This window comes from Fringilla coelebs (genome assembly GCF_963513975.1).
Source record: "Fringilla coelebs genome assembly, chromosome: 7".
Classification (NCBI taxonomy): Eukaryota; Metazoa; Chordata; class Aves; order Passeriformes; family Fringillidae; genus Fringilla; species Fringilla coelebs.
In genome coordinates, this window is record NC_140035.1 from 12,609,500 (window position 1) to 12,630,290 (window position 20,791).

Consider the following 20,791-nt stretch of genomic DNA (forward strand, 5'->3'; position numbering starts at 1 on the left):
TTTTGTCGTATTGTCCAAGACACCTCTGACTAATTATTAATATTAAATGGAATTAGCTACTCTGTAGCTTAGAATCAAGCTTGTCATTTGCTTTATGCAGACACTGCAGCAAACTCACTTTGCAAGAAAGAGGAAAAAGTATTCATATTATCTATTAAGAGGGATAGTTCAAAATGAAGTTTTAGATACATAAAATTAAAAAAAAAATCTCAGTCTTAGAGAAAGAATGAGTTTACATGTAGATCTTGAGGAAACAAAGCTGCTGCATTTCAGGAAAATATTTAAACTCAGGCTTCATATTCTGAGAATGCCACAATGCAGATGTGTAACTGTTAGAATATTCCACCATAAATTAGGTGGTAGGAAATACATTCAAGTACCATAGACGTTGTTTTTGCAAAGCCGCTTAAACTCAACTCAGCTTTAAACTCTTTTCCTGACCAAAACAACCCAAAATTCATCTCCAGAAGATTTAATTTGTTCATCTCTTTTTCATAGCCAAAGGATCAAGCTTGCTGTTCTGTGTTCAGTATTCTCTGTTAAAATGTGCTGAGAACACTGGCAGGTAGCTGACTCTGCCAAGCACATCCCAACGCCCTCAAAGTGTGAATACTTTCAGGGATGGCGACAAAGAACAGCACTCCAACTTATTTTTTACAATCAATTTCACCAACAAAGCACAAAATTGAGACTTCTGTAATTGGATGAGATTCTGTATTAGAAAGTAATTTAGCAAGAGATTATGGCAACAGGATATTTTACCCTGAAATCAATTAAATTGTGCTGTGTTCATGCAAGGTTTTTCCCTTGCTTGCTTTCTTTTTGTTTCCCCCACGCCCTCTAGTCATCACTGTTACTCATTCCAGCTGATACCCACCAGAATCTTATAGAAATCTACCTTGAGAGAAAGCAGAATTCGTGAAAATGAGGAAACATGAACTGCTGCCTTGGAACAATGGGCAGAAGTTACCAGCAGCAAAACACTGGGCAGGGCAGAGTGAGGTGGGAGCTGTTTCAGTGCACGAGGGTGCCTGGAGGCATTTCCAGCATGAAAACTCTTCTTTTCAATCTTATACTAAATAACAAGAATTAGGAGCCAATGGATTGGGATTTAGAGAGTCTAGACAGAGGAGAATTACATTTTTCACCAGCTTCCCCTCTGATCCTGAAGCTTTCAGCCTCTTTCTGTTTCTCCTGTCTGTAGCTATTAAATGGGAATCTGAAGGAGCAACCATTGCCTTTCTTACCACTTCATAGTCAGTTCTTTGCCATATTCCATGAAGTTAAAAACTCCCAACATCTTCACCCTCCAACCACGTGGGGGTGGTGAAATTGAATCCAACCACAGTCATCAGAAAACACTTCCAAATTAGGACACTATAAAACTTTGTGAAAATCACAAAGATGTTAAAGAATGCATTTGCAGGCACAAAAATATTTATGATTTTCTTAACGACACAGAATGAAATGTGTTCAGAGCTCTTCCTGTGTTCTGAAAATAATCAGATTATTATCTGATGCTGAAATTGCACAAATGGATTCTTGGCAGGCAATTATATTTTCCCATACAGGTTTTTTATTCTCCATGTTTCTCCAACATGTCACTCACTTTTCATATTCATTTATAGTTCAATATAAACAAAGTGCCATAAATTAATTCCGTGTGTAGTTAATTTTTCTGATAAAATATGGATGAGTGAACACGTTGTCTTCATTCATTTCAATTAAGTGGCTTTGATTAGTTTTAAAATCCCAGTGAAAAAAGTATCCACAAGACATGCTTTCATTCAGGTCACATGTAGATGGAGGCATTGGATAAAGACCTACCACACACACTGTCTGAATGACATCTAGGTTGTTCTAATCTGTCTGATAAATGTGACACAGAATGGTAGTTTAGTTTGTTTTAGAAGATATGGTCGTGCCAAAATACGGTGCAGGGTAAGAAGACAGTGAAGCACGGCATTTACAGGAAGATGTTGAGGAGGATATAATTGCCTCCTAAGGAAGGAAGAATCAGAAGACAGAGAAAGAGAAGGACTAAAATATAGTTGATCAAGATGTGTGCAAGACCATGAGTTTCAAAGTGACACAGTGTCAAAGATGAGTTTTGAATAAAGAAGAATGATGATAAAAAAATTAATTAATTTTAGAGAACTTACACTGACCTTAATATGGCAGCAACATAGCTTGAGAGTAATTCTTAACCTCTAGTTTCTGGATACATTTAAATATGTATTGTTAAATATGTATTGTAATATTAAATATATATTGCTATTGTACTGCAATAAAGATCTTTATGACTTTTGTGTTTGGAAATCTATTGTTACTGGAGCACAGTAGCCTCTAGACACACTTAGTGAATCCAGCTTCAGAGTGATAGGCATAGTAGTATTATTACTAAGCCTTGGCATTTCAAAGACCTGGCATTATTTTTATGGAGTATTGCAGTGAAGTTATTGGGTGTTGTTGTCTTTTAGTTTTTCCTCTCTAAACTGGAGAAAAGTGTTTATTCTATCTCTGCCTTTTCCCAGTTTTACTGATATGTTCTGTATTTGTGGGTGCAGTGTCACATAACTGAATTTTGACAATGGCAGAGCGATTTGTAAAACAGTGAAACTGTGAAATTTAGGGAGTTTATTTAAAGACATCAGAAAGATCACTGAGGCTGGAACAATTTCTATGTCATAAAGAGTAATAATCATAATAAACCTGGTAATATTGGAACAAGTAACATTTGGAGTTCTGAAAGAAAATGAGGAAAAGGAGTTCTTGAGCTATCAGGCTAGACAAGACAAGATGAAAGTGGAAGAGAAATGTCCTGCTTTTCTTTCTTTATCTTTGTGTCTGTTCAACTGATGGATGTTTTCTGGTACAAACAAATAGGATGATGCACCCTGTACAAAGTTGTCGAATGCAAGAATAATTAAAGGTAATTTAAATAGTAAAATAACTAATTAATGTCATTTACAAAGTGCTTAATCAACGTGCCTATGCAAATCAGCCATCTTCTCAGCAAACAGTTCCTGCAATTGCAAATGTTTCTCCCAGGATTTCAGCAATTAAAGTTAGGTGAAATAGGTTCCCCTTGGGTATGTGGCTTCCTAGCACAGAGGGATAAAATGTTCTTCCTTTTGTGCTGCACCAGTTCTGAAGGATTACCATTGTGAGCTTTTTTCCTTTTAAATGCTCGAATTCCCTCCAAAAGGTGACTCTGCAAATAATATACATATGTTACTCATGTTAGCCTATTTTTTGTGTTAGCAAGTTAACTTCCAGTTTAAGAAGTTCCTTATCATTTACAAATGAAACCAAACAAATTTTCTAGCAGGTGCTGACCCTGTGCTGAAAAATGTTTGTTATGGTGGCGCCTGAAATACATATTTGGGGGATTTTCTTAAAAAAAAAAAATAAAAAAATAAAGAGTGTTATTGAGGGTAGTCACAACTCAGCATTGTTCCTTCTGTCAGTGTTGTGGGCCAGGGAAACCCACCCAGTTCATTGTTACAACAGTGGCTTAAGGCCATTGATTCTATTTAGTTATATCATCTATCGCAGTTGCTTTATTTCTCTGACTATATTGTTATTAATAATTTCTTATTGTTATTGTTAATTGTTATTATGAATTTAAGACCTGGCTACTGTGAAAAACATGAGCTGTGCAAAAGAGGAGCTATTCCAAGTTTGTTTTCCATGAGATGGAAGCACAGCAGCATTCCCTTGTACAGCAGGCTGGCCGAAGCTTTGCTCCTTTAATTTCACTGATTTTGCCTCTGAAGTGCAGACTCCTAATTATTATCCTTAAAGGGAGTGCTGCCAGGAAGGATTCACTTTGGAGATGTCTTGCTTTATTGGCAAGGCAACTAAACCTGACAGTGAAGGCTGCCAAGAGGAGAGTGGTGTGATTTTACTGAGTAGGAAGGGATGACAGCAGGAGTCCACTGTGCATAATGTTGCCTGGGAAAGGCCACGAGAGAGTGATGCTCACATAAAGGAGAGGATTTGTGGTGGAAAGCGAGAGAAGATCAACAAGGAGGTGAAGGGCATGGAGTGGGGGTGAGGGTGGGGATGACAGCACAGCAAGAGCAGTTATGAAAGAGAGGAGGCTGATCTGATTATGCAAAAGAGACTGCTCCACTGCTTTTTTATTCTATTCTGTCTTAAAAATTACTGAAAATTCCATATGTGGGATTTTCTTCAGGCTACCAGCAAAAGCCTTAGCCAGCTTCATTTGTTTGCAGCAGTTGTACCATCTATCTTAGTCCAAATTCTATATCTGTTTACCATATCTAACACCCAAAGAGAGTTGGGTGGTGGGAGAAGGGGAGGCAAAGATGTAAAAAAAGACACAATGCTATGGATATAAAAAGTATAAGACATAAAAGTATGGTGAGCGAAGAGAGAAGGATTTTGGAAAAGGAATATGTAAACCCATGAAGAAGAGTGACCATTATTACCCTACACTACTTTAAATATTTCCAGGTAAAGGGCTACAAGTGAAAATTCACCTAAACCATGCTAGTCTTCACAGCAGAAGAGAGAAATTAATCTATTTGGTCAAAAAGTAAGGTATTTTGCTATTCTAGTTAAGGCTTCATTAAAGAAATAGTATTTCAGAGATTATCAAGGTCCTAAGAAGCTCTACCAAGTATGAAATGCTTCATATTAAATGCACTTCAGTGAAATGAGAGCAGAATTTAAATGCAATGTGCATCAGCTTTCATGACTGCAATACCAGAGCAGATAAGGCTCTATCCCTTGCAACTCGTCTATTTCACAGCAGGGCAACTGAGGCATGGAGAGACAATGTCTCAGGTCTTTCAGATCTTAACTTCCCCTGAAAACAGCAGGTGTTAAATTCTGCAACACCTCAAAGAGACTGGTATTAAATGATTCATTGAAGATCACACAGCAGAAACCCATGAGGAAATAAAGACTTTATGCTGGAAGCCTCAAGTCCTAGGTTACTACCTTAAACACTAGAGCATTCAGGTCTCCTACTGAAGCTGAACTAAAGTTTCAGGTGTTGTGCCTGCTCTCAGTTTAGATTTTCAACAAACATAATTTCTAAAGTGTAATTACAGGGGAAGAACCTTTGCTCTGTAGCATCAGTGGAATTCAATATCCTTTGATAGGATTGCTCATCTGTAACTGATGTCAAAATGTGGTTCTCTCTCAGATATATTTTACTTTGGCTTAATTAGAATGTTCCTCCACTATTGGCATAGAAGTAATTTTATACAAAACCATAAATGTGTGTATTTACTCATCTTGCAAAAAAATGGATCAAACAGTCAGTAATGGTGATATAAATACGTACTAAATTTTTTTTTCTTATAATAGAATACATGCATAAAAATGACTGGCATTTTCTGTAAAATGGGGCAGTGAAGGGACTGAGAAACAGCTTGATAGAAAAGCAAATGCTCAGCAGGCAGTTTGAGAATATAGGTATTTGTTCATTTTCATGTACATTATAAAATATTCAGGCCAAAGAAACACATGTGAAATTTGGAAACTAGAGGACTGTCAGACAAGGTCCAGTAGTTACAGCAAGAAGAAAATTGAAAAATTTTATAGAAAGAACCACATTATAATTAACTACTCAGAAGCTGTAAGAAGAGACAATATTAGCCAAGTAACATATTGCAAAGGAGTTAAAAGGAGAACTGATAATTCTGATGATGTGTTGACACTCAGTGCTTTGATTTGTTGGAACAGCATTAGCAGTTTCAATCTTACTTATTTCCAGAACTGACCCATTCATTTCATAAAAACATCACTACTACAGCTAGAAAAGCTTCCCCTCCCCCTGCCCCAATTCCTTTAAAATGAGAAAGGAAGTGGTTTTTTTTGAGCTTTGCACTGGAAGCAGGATGGGAAGAGGCAGCACCCATGAGCCAGGCTCTGAAGAATTTCTCAGTTTACATTACCATGAACAGAGGGGCTGGCAAAGAGCTCCTGAAGGACAGGCTTTGTGCCAATGGGCTTAAATGTTATAATAGATTTCCACTGGAGAAATAGCAACCAGTAATAAACATGGCAGAGAGCAGGGGGCTCTTTTATATATCCTAGCTGGATTAGGAACCTTCTGAGTTTTCATCAGGCTTGCAGTTAATTTGCTTGTTATGTACTTTAGAAGAGTTTCCCCAATACCCTTCAGAAATGCTATTTCTCCTCTCTGGATGTTATTTTGAAATTATGACTAAGCAAGAAAAGTGCACAGGGAAAACCCACTTCTTCCTCTCTGAGTATTTTGTACAGTCAAATTCCCACTTAGGAATTTTGGAGCACTTTCAGACAGCTTGTTAGTTCTCACCACTGAAGTGTTTTGCAGCACTGAAGGTATCTTTCATTCTGTAGGATGGAGCAGAATGATGGAAACAGCTCTGCCAGCCTGGTCTGTTGTCTCAGGGGAGCAGGGGTGGGTGGGCTGACAACACTGCTTTGGGCAAGGGCAATGAGCCTCAGCTGCTGGATAGTAAACTGCAACTGAGGGGAGGGCAAAGAACATTTCCTCAACCAACAGCAGAATCTCAGTCGTGGAAGAGGGGAAAACTCTATTTTCCCACCTGTTCTTCTGCTCCAAGACTCACTGAGTTTTATGGAGCAATGTTCTGAAGTCAACAGGGTGATTACCATATTGTTTTGAGTCTCCTGTTTCAGTGGCTTGTGCTGGGAAGGATGGCAGCCCCAGCATGTGGCTCCTCAGCTTTTGGAGAAAAAGCTTCTCCTGAGGATGCTTCAGTGAAGGAGCCTAAGCAGAGCTTCTCTCCAGCAGCAAGGCTGAAGGACTGCTGCCTCCTCACAGGCCCTCTGAACTGGGATAAGCTCCCCACAAACTCGTGGCAGATGCACCTTTCCATGGGACAGGGGGGAATAAAATGTGGTGGTGGGGGATCTCTGCAAGGACAAGACGTCCTCCTTGGTGGCTGCTCACTCTTTGCTTTTTTTCTGCTCCCTTAAACTTGTGGAGCAGAAGAAATGTGTGAGGTTCCAGTACCAGAAACAGAAGGTCAGAGGGAGCTGAGCCACCAGGGAGTTTAAACTAACCACTTAAGGAAAGGAGATGTTAAGCCCTTCAGCCTTCTCCAGCTTTCTAGTAAAGCTGAGCAAAATAAATACTGATAATAACAACAGTAAACCCTCCATACTGAGAGTATTTCCTGGTTTACAGTCTTCACAAGCAGAAATGCCCTTAAAGCCTCTTGGCTGAGATTTATTTAATCTCAGATTCTGATGTAAATTTGCACTTGGTGACCTGGCAGCAATCAAGGAAAAGAGGCACTAGCTGGGAAAAGATCCTGCTTCTCTTTGTTTAAACGTTCAGCTTGGGCTGCGAAATTGCATTTGTAAGGGAGGAATAAACTCTGAAGCCCTTCAGCAGAAATGGATTTCACATATTTAGTGGATGCCTCAAGGCAATTTCTTTTCTTAATGGGATCAGAGCACAGCTTTAATTTTTCACATTTTATAAGGCTTTTCCTTGGAATTACTTTTTATGTGGTTCCTCTGTTAATGGATCCTTCACACTGAGGCATGAGTAGGAGAAAAAAAATCTTTAGAGAAGAAAAAAGTAGAATCATACTGGGAAAAAGTCACATAATAAATTGAAGATCAAAGGCAATAAAACTATCTGCCATATTTTTAGTTGATAAATGTTGGTCTCATCTCCTTTGGATTTTGAAGACATTAAAATATTAAGCCAAACCTTTGTTTTTTAAAGGAATGTTCTACTAGCTCGATAGAGAGTCACAGGAATTATTTGGGCACAATATTAAATTGTCCCTGGGAACTCTGACAGTTCTGATATGTTAAAATGTCATGTTCCTAGGCAGGAATAGTGACCTCACCTGAACAAAAAAGCAGTGTCTGCAGACTCTTTGCTTAAAATAAGACAGAAAAAGATTAAACAGTCTTCAGAGAGTTTTAAGGCATCCACTTTCTAACATCAGAGCACTTAGGATGGATAGCAAAGGCAGAGAAAGATAATTTTTGTTTTCTAAGAGGTTATGCACAGCAGTTGAATTTAATAAAACCCATGGAAAAAGTTCCTACTTATTACTGAAATCATTAGTCTTTCTGGGATTTGCCACTGGCATTTTACAATACTGGTGCCATTTGATCTCAGAAGGTTTGTTCATTTTAATGCAGCTGAGGAGTTATATTACAAATAACAAGAATATAGACAGCTCAGTTATAATAATGAGGGACGTTTCTGAGATGCTTAATATAACAAACATACCTTTTGTTTTCCTTAGATCCTAATTTTCCTTTAAAAAAATAAAAATGTGCAGAAGTAGTCCTATTATTGATCTGGAATCCAAAAGAGTTAGTTTTGAGTCACTATAATTGGCAAAGGCTTTTACAGCTCATTAACTGCAAGATTATGTGGCACAATTCATTAAAATTCTGTTTCACTGAATGCATTTGTAAACACCTTCTGAGAAGTTTATCACTCTTTGCATAATGCTGAGCTTTCTTTCAGCAGATACATTTCTCTGCTGCTGTTTACTGATATAGGAGTCTGGAGTAAGTCATGGTAAAAAAGTCCTATCTTCTCACAGCCAAGGGAAGGAAAAGGAATTGTGTTGACTCTGAAGCGTTACAGATATTAATTAAACATTGCTATACTATTTCCATTAGACCACTGTATTTATTAAACCTCTCATTCCATTACTTCAGTGCACATTTTTTGCAAGAAGAGTTTGAATTTAGTACAAGTATGAAACAAAATTTACAGGACGAGCCATCTTTACTTTTTCTTTCTCTGCAGCAGCAGAAGAGATCGCTGCATCCTGACCAGCAAAACCACAAATAATCTTTCTTCCCTTCTTGTCAGATAGATTTAAATGATTTTTCATCTAGAAGCATTTATCCAGGAGAATATCTAACCTATTCCTTGCAGATCTATGAGTAAATAAGTATTGTACTCACAATACAAGCTGGGCAAGAGCTTGTGAAAATGATGAGAGACATAATACAGTTTAGAGCAGAGAAGATTGAAGAGTAGAGAGGTCTCCCACTCCCATTCTCATTTTAGCATCAGGGGGTTCAAGTCATCACTGCTGAAAGTGTAAAACATTTAACCTTCATTACAGTTTAAATCTTTCAGGTAGGAGCAGAGCAGATGCTTGTGAATTGTGAATCCAAATGGGTATGACCTACCAAAGCACGGAGTAGGTGGTCTATCTATGGATAAATAAACCCGAAATTCCATTAATTATGTTGACCAAATTTTCCTTGACTACACAATTAACCCAACATGCTTGTTTCAGAAACTGGAATCTACTTTGTGGACAGATAAACCTGTCAGACAGCCCTCTGGAGCTGGATCATGTTGTGGGTCTCCAGCCCTTCTGCTTTGTACCTCCCTGGATGCTTCTGCCATCACTAAAATTATTTCTCACCCTTGGCTTTAATATATGTGTGATGGCAAGGTGGGATTTGTTCCCTTATGAGACATGATTCACTATGGTGTTGCTCTGGTTTTATGGAGGCAGAATAACTTGTAATTTAGGGACTTAAAATGTACTCAACAGTAAGGAAACAGGTGTAGTGTGTAGATTCTAAGACAACAGCCCTGAGCCATTGCACCAGAATTTTTTATGCAGCTATGGTAACACACCAGAAGAAAAGGCAGTACCTGGTACCTGTGCTTACTTCCACCAACCATGTCTGAGGCTTGGCATTTTTATGGTGACAGTTTCACTGTTGAAAGCTTTAGTGCTGAGAAAGTTAGTTTAGCTAATTGATATAAAAATTATGCTTTTTCTACATACCTGCAGGAATTCTTTGATTTAGTGCATGAAAATCTACCAGTTGGGCTGTTGTCTGAACTGTGACACCAAGGTAGCTACTGAGATATAAATGTCTATTTTGTGTAGCTGGCACTACTGTCACACAAGTAACAAGACTTTGGTTTGTTCTGGTACATTTGGTGTTTTGAAAATAGCAGATGGTACAAACTCTTAAAATCAAATGACTGAATTTTCTATTTAATGTCATGAGAATACTTTTTTCCTCCCCACAATAAACTGTATTTTTTCCTCTGTACTCTGGGCAAGGACCATCCTTGCATTTGTAGATTCATTTTCTTTGAAGAAATTAAATATACATATTTGTGTATGTGAGCATACTGTGTGCATGTGTACATGTTTATGTGTATGGGCTACATTAATAAAGAAATACTATTGCATGTGCATATCTGTTACACAGTTTCAGCTAAAAACTCTGGATATTTTTTTGAAGAAGCTGTAGGTGCTCAGGTCTGCTTACCTTGGTGTCCAAAGTTTCAAACAGACATCAGTGAGTTGGTAGAACTAGCAGGGCTGTCAGAATACATGAGCACAGCCTGCCTGAAAACTTAAAATGTCTGAGAAGGATGGCAAATCAAAGCACATGAGTGGCGAACTGAAGACGAGCGCATCTTCTGGTTTCTTTTTTATCTCGGCTGCATGTTCCTCTCTTTCATGTTTGTTTGACTTGCTCCACAGGTTGGTGCAACTGTTATAATTAACTTGACTGAAGGGGTTTCACTGCTAGCAGATTAAAATAACCTTTCCTTCTTTAAACTCCTCTCTTCTACTCTAAGGCAAGGGTGAATGATTCATGGAAACAAGAATCACCCGAGGAATGCAAAAGCAGCTAAACTGTAGGAATGAGGTGGCTCTGCCCTTGGGCTTTCTGCTCTCACACGGTTTATGCAGAAAGCCTGACTTTAGAAAGCAGCGTGCTTGTGATTTTCTTCCTTCCCACTTGCAGAAAGGAAGTGATTAGGCAGGAGGAAGAAGGGGAAAACTCTTCACTCTGTTCTCTGCTACCAGCTGAAATCACAGGACAATAAGGGGAGCAAGCACATGCCAAAAATTGACGGTCGTACAGGCTGATGCTGAAAAGCAGATTGAGAAAATTATTTAGATTCCTAATCCCTTTGGCATAATTTTTCAAATTGTGAATTGTAAATTGTGGATTGTGAATTACTCTGTGCTGCAGTAAAGGGAAAGCTGAAGGAAAACAGGCAACAAAGTTTTTACACTGATCTTGTCTGATAACTTTGTGAAGACAGGATCCAGTCCAGGCTGGGTAGCACTGTTTATCTGTCATTCAGTGCACTCACAGACTTCCACTGTCAAACTGCAAGGAACCATAATCACATAGGTACAGTTATCTGAGACTTTTCCTGGATAAATGCTACTTTTGTTCCACATGGAAAAAATATTGCAAAGTTTTTATTAGGCACTGAGGCAGAAGGAGTACTGTAAAAAGAAATTTTTTACCAAAAGGAATAGAAAGGATTTAATTTCAAATTTGTGGAAGAAGATACAGAATCTTGTTGACAAAACTAAACAAGAGTATGAGTCCTTAATTTTGTCTTCTAGGATCATGAGGACAGAGATCTAGAATTTCCTATACACAATATTTTGTGATTTGATTCTTTTTTCTAATGTTTTAAGTTACAGCATCTCAGGAAGATTATTATGTTGAAACATCTCCTTTCCATTGGTATTTATTTTTCTCAAAATTGATGCACTATTGAAACAGCTCAGGCATCATGCAGTATGGAAAGGGACTTTAGAGACAACAAAAAGCTTCACACTACAATATATCAACATGACATTTCTAAGTGAAATTCTTTTACTTTAAGCGTACATATTTCAAGCTTCAAACAATGCCTTGTTTTCATTTTGATGAAAGTGAAAATGACAGGAAAAAATCAATTTGTGGACAGCCTTACATTCCTGGGGCTTTCTTACCACTGATGAGACTGAGGAAGCTGAGAGTGATCACGATGAAAATAAAAATGCTGCTAGTGTAATGCTTATTCTCTCAGACTCCTTGTTTGCCAGGAACTGAAGAGGTGGTTGATAGAGCAGATTGAAATCCAGCTACTTTTCCATTCCCATTCACCTGAGATTTCATGGCTTCCACTCTAGTTCTCCATCAATGCTTGCTTGAAAGTTAAAAAATGTCAGGTTTTGCAAAAACACAGCTCAGAGGCAGGACCCTTGATGCTTGTAATTTTGAACTTGTCAAAGTAAATATGGTTTGTATTGTATTTATTTCCTGAAATCTGAGCAGACAAAATTCATTCCTTCTCAAGGGGACTTAAAGCAATTGGCCAATTGCTTTAGAAATGTGTCTTTTGAGGGTAGGCAACTTTTATTTGTAGGGTTATTCTCCTCATACTTTTTTATATGCACCTCCTATGCATAATTTTAGGGACTGATTCTCCTCTCCAATGGCATTTTACACCCATATGTTTCCACTGCTGTAGAGGAGATGCTTCTATCAGCCTCATGATGAGCTAAAATAGTCCAGGGGATTTTGCCACGTCATTGGCAAAACCAGCCTTGAACTACATTTGGTTTTCTTTGGTTGCATTTTCTTACTTCCAACAGCAGCCTCTGCTTTTGTAGCTAGTCCTTATTTAATATTCAACAAGGCTGGGAATATATTTAGTGTGATTATAGAACACTAGAAACCTTCAAGAACACTGGCCTGCTGAAGGGGTGGGGTGCATTCTGGACATTTCTGCCACTGCCTTGAATTTTCCAAAGCTGACTTCCCACACAGCAAGATCAAAGGATATGGTGCCATATCCCAACTCCCTTCTTTATCTTCATATTTCCATTTACCATGTTTAGATATAGGGATTTGCAAAATAGATAGGAACAAGACTTTGGATCCAGCTATGACAACACCTCTGCTATTCTTGACTGAAAAATTTTCTTCTGGGCAAATACTGCATTTATGAGCTGGCAACAAGTTATCTTTTCCAATTCCCAGTGCTGAGGGAGTGAGACATGCACTTCCAGGCATAATAGTAAGGTGAGAGAATTATCTTGGATCTGTGCCTAGTCTCACGTAGTCAAAAGTTCTTCCACTTTATCTAAAATAATTAAAGGTTTACATAGTAGAGATTTTGTGCTGAAGTCTTCCATCGTCCCAGCAGAGCAAGGCAGCTATTAGACTATAGTGTCTCATTCCCTTAGTGAATATTAAATCATTAGAAATAGTTCCACTTGATATGAAATACTTAAATAACTCTTAACTCAAAAAAGGAGAGAAAAAGAATCAATATTCCAATGCTGAGCACTCTTCTGGAAAGCAGTGATTTTAGCTTCAAATCTGGCTCTAGTGGGAAACCTATGGCAGAATCAGGAGCTGAACCTGGGTTTCTGAGGGCACAAACTAGTAGCCTCAACAGAGTTCAGTGCAATTATTTTATAGTCAGCCTGACAAAAATTCAGAGTTGCTGTGAGACATTTATTTCTCTAATAACACTTCATGAAATTTTTCTAAATCTTCTGGAGTATCTTGTCTGGCTTGTAACTTGTTATTGGTGAGAGAAGTCACAAGAGGTACCAAAAATAAATTAGTTAAAAATATGGCATTTGGGCAGGAAAAGTGCTTTCTTATCAGAGTTATTATACTCTGCTTTATTTACAATATGGACAGCAAGCACTGAGTGTGCTATTTTTTAAATTCAGCTACACAACAGAAATCTTTATAAATCAAGAGGTTTTATATTCAAGTTGACATTATCATGAGAAAGAATGGATTGTCTTGGTTAGTTTAAGATTCTCGCTTCAAAGTCAACCATGTATTTAACACTTATCAACAAAATTAATGACCAGAGGCCTCTGAGGGACCAAGTGGCACTGGTGGCAATTCTTTCAGAGAAGAATCCCCATAAAATAGTACCTACTGTCTTCCTAGTTTGAATAAGAGGAGAATCTGAAGCCTTTAAAACAAAAATAGTTTAATATCTAAGATTTAAAACATTAAAATCCTTCATGTTTATGTCCGGGCCCATATGGACAAGACTGCCTGGGTGAGACGCTCTTCTCAGAATGAGAAATTTCAGGGCTGATCCAAACGGAACAATCTAAACTGGGCTTAGTCTGGTGCAAAACCTGCTGTGGGAGTAAATCTAACTTTTCCTAAACCTATGTATTTCCTTCTAACTCTTTAATCAGCTGGGAAAAAAGATGAAGCATTAGTGTGCTCCCCAGGTATGATGTGAAGTAACTACACTCATGTAGTTTAGCAAGCAGTGGCAAAATTTCCTGGCAGTGCATGTGTCTGCTCTGCTTTCCTGTGCCAGGACAATGCTCTTTATTTAGGTACCCAGCACAAAGTTCCAGAGAAGCACATAGGGTGCACAGAGAGGGTGTGGGGCACTCTTGATTCAACACTTGGACAAATACTGTTGGTCCCACTGCATCGGTGTTTTAGTAGGAAGATGGGACCCTATTACTCCCAGCTATGGTAAATGATTATTCCAAGAAAGGGGAGTAATGGCAGTGGCTGTATGATCACACCTCATCTCTAATTTGCCTTGTAGGCAAAGTTCTGTCCTTATTGGTGTGATTAACACAATAGTGCAAAGTAGTAAAAAATAATGTTTTTTTCTTAATTTTCTCCAGATCTGCAAACACATTCAGAAGAAAGCCTAGACCTACTCTGAAGCTTTGTGGTTATTCTTTCTGCTAGAGGTTTAACATGAAACAAATATTCTTTAGACTCTTGGAATCAGGATGTAAAAATTCATTGCCCTAGCCCATGCTGGAGTTTGCTACTCTTGTGACAGATGCAGCAGAAGGGAGTTTACACCTGTGCTTCAGCTGTTCAGTTTGCAGTCTACTGTCTTTACACAAACTCACACATTCATCAGCAGGTTAAACTGAGATGCCAGGATGAAAACTGGAGCAGCTGAAATGCAAACACATGCTCTCCTCCTGAAAACACAGTTTCTTCCTGCTCTCAGCCCTGCCAAAGCATTTCATCAGTCCTTTCCAATTCCCACATTTTCCTACAGGCTTCCTGGTATTGGGGAAATGGAGTTGAATGCAGTGCTTGAAAACTGCACCCTAATTTTGCTAAGAGATGTTATTTTTCTGTGAAAGATTTAAAACAACCTCCCTTTTTTCAGAGCTAGTTTTTACCTGGTCATTGGGGGGTGTGTGGTGGGGCTCACCTAGTAAGTGACTAAACAAAGAAGGAGAATCTTAAGCAATATATTTGGATTGGATGTAGTTCCAAGAGAAATAAACCACTTTGTGGAACAGGGGTTGAACCTGAACACTCTGGCACTATGTTCAGGGCTATTTCTGGTGCCTGCAGGCAGTGCAAAACTGAAAAATGACAGCCAATTTCTAGGCTGCCTTGACCATGATCAGGTTTTCAGGGTGATCAAGCCAGAAGTGTCCCAGCAAGGCTTTTAACTGAATTTGCAGAACATTTTTGGCCTGGAAAGAACCCAGGTCACCAAAGAATATTCTTTGGAATGCTCTTGTGCAATAATAGAGAGGAAAAGAAGAAAACTACAAAGGGAAGAATTGCATAATGTTTCACATTAGTTTTATCTGCTCAGGCTCCACAGCTTCTTTAAAGCTACTGTAGGACTTTTGATGGAAGATACCAGGCTTTTCCCACCATTCCCAGAGCATCCAAATCCCACTGTAAATTGGGTAAGTTGCAAACCTTTAGCAAACTCTCTCTGAAGTATACAATGAAACATACAATGAAAATTAAATGGACAGTAGCCAGCAAGTACAAAAGCAATCTGTCACTGTAAGGTATTTCTGCACAAACCTAAAATGTTGCACACAAAAGGTGTACTATCAGTCAAAAGCAGAGGAGCTTGAATGTAAAGCAGCCCTAAGCTTCTTTGTACTACAGGTCTTTAATTAGACCTAACAAATGAATATGAATCTGGAGGAGGAGAATTGGCAGGAGACCATTGCTGACGACACTCCTCACAATGAGCAGCGGTGTTTTGACTCTAAAATGCAGATAAAAGCAAATGCGTGTCCTTTGTTTCTATAATGGGATGCAACATGCATTACACAGACAAGAAAAAAGAAAAAAAGATCAATGTCTGAGACTTTCAAGGCTCAATTTCTAGAGGGCACAAGGTACAAATGAAAAAGTTCATGGGAGACAATGATCCAACACTTAGCCCCAAGTCTGTTTTCTTTACAATTAGAAAACGCTGTTTCAAAAAACAATACAAAAGAGCCCACACACAGAAACGAGGAGATGCATGAAAACATAGGAGACTGTGAAGGATTAATATTAATTTCATTCTAGTTTTACATTCATGCTGCCATTTTTTCCTAAAGACCTGAGTCCCTTAAGGAAGGCTGCCTAGAACTTGGTAGCAGACTCTTTTTACATCAGCAAGAGGAGTAGATGGTGTTTCAAAACATGTGAGATGGTCACATTACAGTTATTTGCTCAAGGGATGTGGAAGATGACATTCTGAGCTCTGGTTGCAACAGGCCCCAGGAAACTGAGGACACCCCTGACCAGGGGGGACTGGGAAGTGACTCTGAGTAGGAAAGCAGCATTGCTCCCATTTATGGCATCTACAACACCTTGAGTTTCTGCTTTCTTAGCATGTCAGATTCCCTGCAAGAAACCCTGTCACAGAGGGAATGTGGGTTCTCTGGGGGAAGATCCTGTTGGACCACAGCCTCTCTAGCCTCTGGGGGAGAAGAAAGCTTTGGAGCAGTAGAATATAATTCAGCAGCAAGAGATAGCAAGTAAAAGTGAGTTTCTTGAACCAGGAGTGAGACAACAGAATAATTTGCCTTTGAAACTCTTTATTACTGTAAATCATTAGATTAAAAAAGCTTGCATTCTTTGTTAGAACTTCAAATATGGTTGAATTTTGTTTTAAAACATGTTCCTATGTCATCCTGAATGTGGAGGCTTAATACAAAATAATCCTGCCATGAATTTCTCCAGCTTTCACTGTGAATTTTAATGACTGTGACAGACTTTAGGCCTCAGGAATGTGTTGGTCAAGCTATTACATCTGGTGTCTTCTATAGCTGATCTGATTTGTCCCAGATGAACAACATGTTTAAGTGGCAAGATTCTTTATTTTCAGTGTTTTACTGGAAATTCAAATGAGTTCTTAATTGAGAGATCTTTGAAATAAAATATTTTCCTAACAACCTTGAAGATTCTGTATTTCAAAGTTATAAGGAAAACTTTTCTTAAGAGATGAAATTATTACTCCCCAAGAGGTAAAAATAAAAATTAGGTTTTAGCCTATTTTCTTTGGGGGGACAGGAGATAGTGGAAACATAACTTTTTCTGTCTGAATTTCCAAATGTATTTGGAAGGTGTTGTGGAAATTAAGGAAAGCCATGGCTTACTGTGGTTAGGAAATATATCTATCTATTCCAAAACCAAGATCTGCCAGTCCATCGCACTTTAACCTGGCTGACTGAAGTTATAGCTCTTACTCAGAACAATTACTTCAAGACTTTTGGATCTCAATTTAGGCACAGACCAAAAAAAGGCCTGACTTCAATAATTCTTAGAACAAAACAGGGCCCTGGGAAGCATGAAGAGTATGTGAAGATGAAACAATCTTCTACACTAAAAGGGAATATTGCTTTCGTGCATCTTCAAGGGATTCAGTTCCAGATAGAGAAACACTTGAGAAGTTACTCCTTTCTTTCTACTTACATGAGCTCAGTACTCCTGCTGACCATCTCAGAGACTTTCATGTCTGCTGTGAGATGTTAAGAAAAAAGGGAAGGGGAGGACCAATCATTTCAAAAATACAAAAGTTGCTGACTGCTCAAAGTGGAAGAGCCATGGGTTCATTGAAAGTCAGTGGGGGTTGGGAAAGACCCAGTGAGCTCCCTGTGTAGGCCTGGGATTGACAGAGTTTCTGTTTGATGAGAGGAATGTGATGGAAAGACAAAGAACAAGAAATGCAGAAATTGAGGCAGTAGCACAGACCTGGAAAGCCCTGAACTATGGCCAATCGTCTCCTGGGTTATTTGACTTGAGATAGGAGCATCAATATTAAAAAGTACCTCAAGGAAATATTCATAGAGGGAGAATGCAAGAATGAGTGTTTTAGCTGATTTTCCTTTCAATGTATATAAAGTGGAGAGAGAAAGCAGTTAAAGAAGTAGAAGTTGTAGGCCTTGAGGAAAAACTAAAATTAAATTTTTTTAATATGGTGCTTGAAGGAAAAAATACTATTACTAAATATGTCATGATCTAAGCTACAATTGGCTGTGCAGCTCTTTTTTTGTTCTCTGGGTGAATGCAGCCTGTTGGCTGCCTCTGGTACCACATAGGCTGTGGGTCTACCTGCAAGACACCTGTTGAGCTTTTGGGATCCTGGAGGTGCATTTAACTCTTTGAGAGAGCTCTGTGTGCCTTCACATGTCTATATCCTCCCATCAGCTAAAGAAAGGCCTTGCTGAAAACAGCTGGAAAAGTATGCTACCCTTCTGTGCTCATCTTCAACAGAAATGAAGAAACGATGGTTTAACCCCATCTAAAGTGTGTCACCACACGTGAATGACAAAAGATCTATGGGAAATCCTCTTTTCAAAAGCTAATTAGACATCACTTTAGACAGGTGATAAAAAGAGGGTTTGTAGAAAGACAGCCATATAGGAACAAATGTCAACATAGAGAGAAAGTTCTCGCTGCTGCCAGTGGGCTCTTTTGAGCAGAGACAGGTCAAATAAAAAAATCCAAATCATATCTCATGTGACACCAAGCTCTCTCCCAGTATCCTAAAAGATCAAGCTCATTTCTGGGGGCAGTGTCATCCTCCTGTGCACCTGAAGGCAGAGGTGAGCAGCAGGACCTAAGCACAGTTTCACAGCACGTTAGTCAAGGTGATGCCACCCCTCGAGAGGAGAGAGGAACTCCGCAGGTCACAGCAGTGTCAGCCATCAGCCAGCAGGGGAAATGGTGCTGCCTACCCTTCTGCAAAGGCCAAAGGCAAGTGGAGATGGAGATTTCACTCGTTAGATATGTGGTAGAGCGGGAAAAAAAGTCTGGCAGTTATGAGGGAATTTCAAAATTCCTCAGCCATTGATTTCACAGGAAAAAAAAAGGAATTAAAAAAATTGGAAATGCCTCTGGTTTATAGTTGTTCCCTCTCTTTTGCTGGCCAGCAGAGGAGATCAGTGAGAAAATAAGATCTTTCTGTTACCATTTTCTGCCTCAAAATGAGAAGTGGTCTCAGTGTGCCTCAAATGTTGTTGCAACACTGCAGCAGGTAGCATCCAGTGTACTCATTTATAACCGATGGGAGGAAACAGAAAGATAAGAACAAGCTCTAATATTTTATTACCCTTTGCAATCTGATTAATCCAATTTAGTGTGATGAATGTAAAGAAAGAAAATAGCAATTCTTTGTACTCCACTCCTACATTTCATTACAAGTGCCTAATGAATGTTAATAAATTAATTTTCAGACACCTTTTCGAAGCTAAGTATTTTTGCATCTGACTGCTTACAGTGAGAAAGGGAGGAGTAAACAACTAAATACTGAAGGTCTTGCACATTAATCATATTTATATAAAATTCATTTTACAAGCAGCCTAAAGGACTGAACAGTTAAGCTTTTGTCAGAAATCATGGAAATTGAGATCATGTAAAGAAATCTGTCTCCCAGTCCTTTAAATGCAAGAATAAATTTTACCTAACCGTGCATTATACTATCGTGCATCCAATTTCAGAAAGTATAAGTAGAGGGTGTTTCCCCTCTATGATATTTGGAAATTTCTAATTAGTGTTATGTTCTACTTTAAAGGGACACTTATAGATTTATGTGGCCTAGAAATATCAGTATTTAAAAAATAGGCCTGTTGGAAAATTGCTAGATTTAGTGTGGGAATACTCTGTGGGAAAACTGGCATAAAATCTTAATTTGGTCACAGGCTTCTTGGGTGCGGCTAGCATATACATACATACATACATACATACATACATACATACATACATACATATAAAAATGTGCATATACTTACAGTGTTGGAACTTGGGATGACATCTGACTAACTGAATCTCCTTTTTTTTGTATTTTGCTCATCCATTGGTTAAGACAGGAATGCACAAAATACCATACACACCTGGATTGGATTACTAATAAAAATAGCACACAGAGGTGATAGTTGAAGAATTTTAAACTAATGAAAATAATTAATAACTTCAAAAACCCGCAGTAAACATATTCCCCTAATTAACAGAATAAGCCAAGTGTTCTTATATAACTACAAAGCTCTGGAGATATAATGTAATTTCATGCTAGCTTCTCTTGCACTGCTTATTGCTTTAAAGTAACTGTATCACTGAAAGTATTTAAGAGAGCAATTGCTCTTGGGGATGTAAAAATCCTTAGATGTTTGCATCTAAATAAACTGGGTAGCCCCATTAAAATAGAGATAAAGGCACATTATCAAACAAGTGGTAATTAGAGCTGTTATACTTTCTGCATGAACAACCCCCCAAAAAAGTATTAATTAGTGATTAATATCACCTGAGATTAAGCTGAGCCAATATTAAATTTAAGTACTCAAGTTCATTAAATAGCTTAGACTGGTGCAAAAATTTATGGACAGGCGCTCTAATGATTTTGCACCAGTGAGATGTGGTTTATCTATTTTAAACCAGTGGGCTACATTTTATTGCTCTATTGCTATTCTCAATAGAAAATTAGAATAGAACAGATTTATGGCTCTAGAAAGATTATTAGGCCTCATTTCACTCTTGTTTAGGCCCAGTTGCAGGAAAACAGAGCCAAGTCCACGAGGACTCGGCAGTGCTCGGGATCTTCATGGTGTTCCCTTTCTGCATTGATGCAGCTGGTGGGAGCCACACAGAGCTCTTGGATGGCTGGAAGCTGTTCCTGAAATCACAGTTGTCTCGTTTGTTTCCTATTTCTTGTTAAAATATTTTGCTTCAGATTGTCCAGCTTTTCTTGGCAAAAACACTAGACTGAAAAAAAATATTA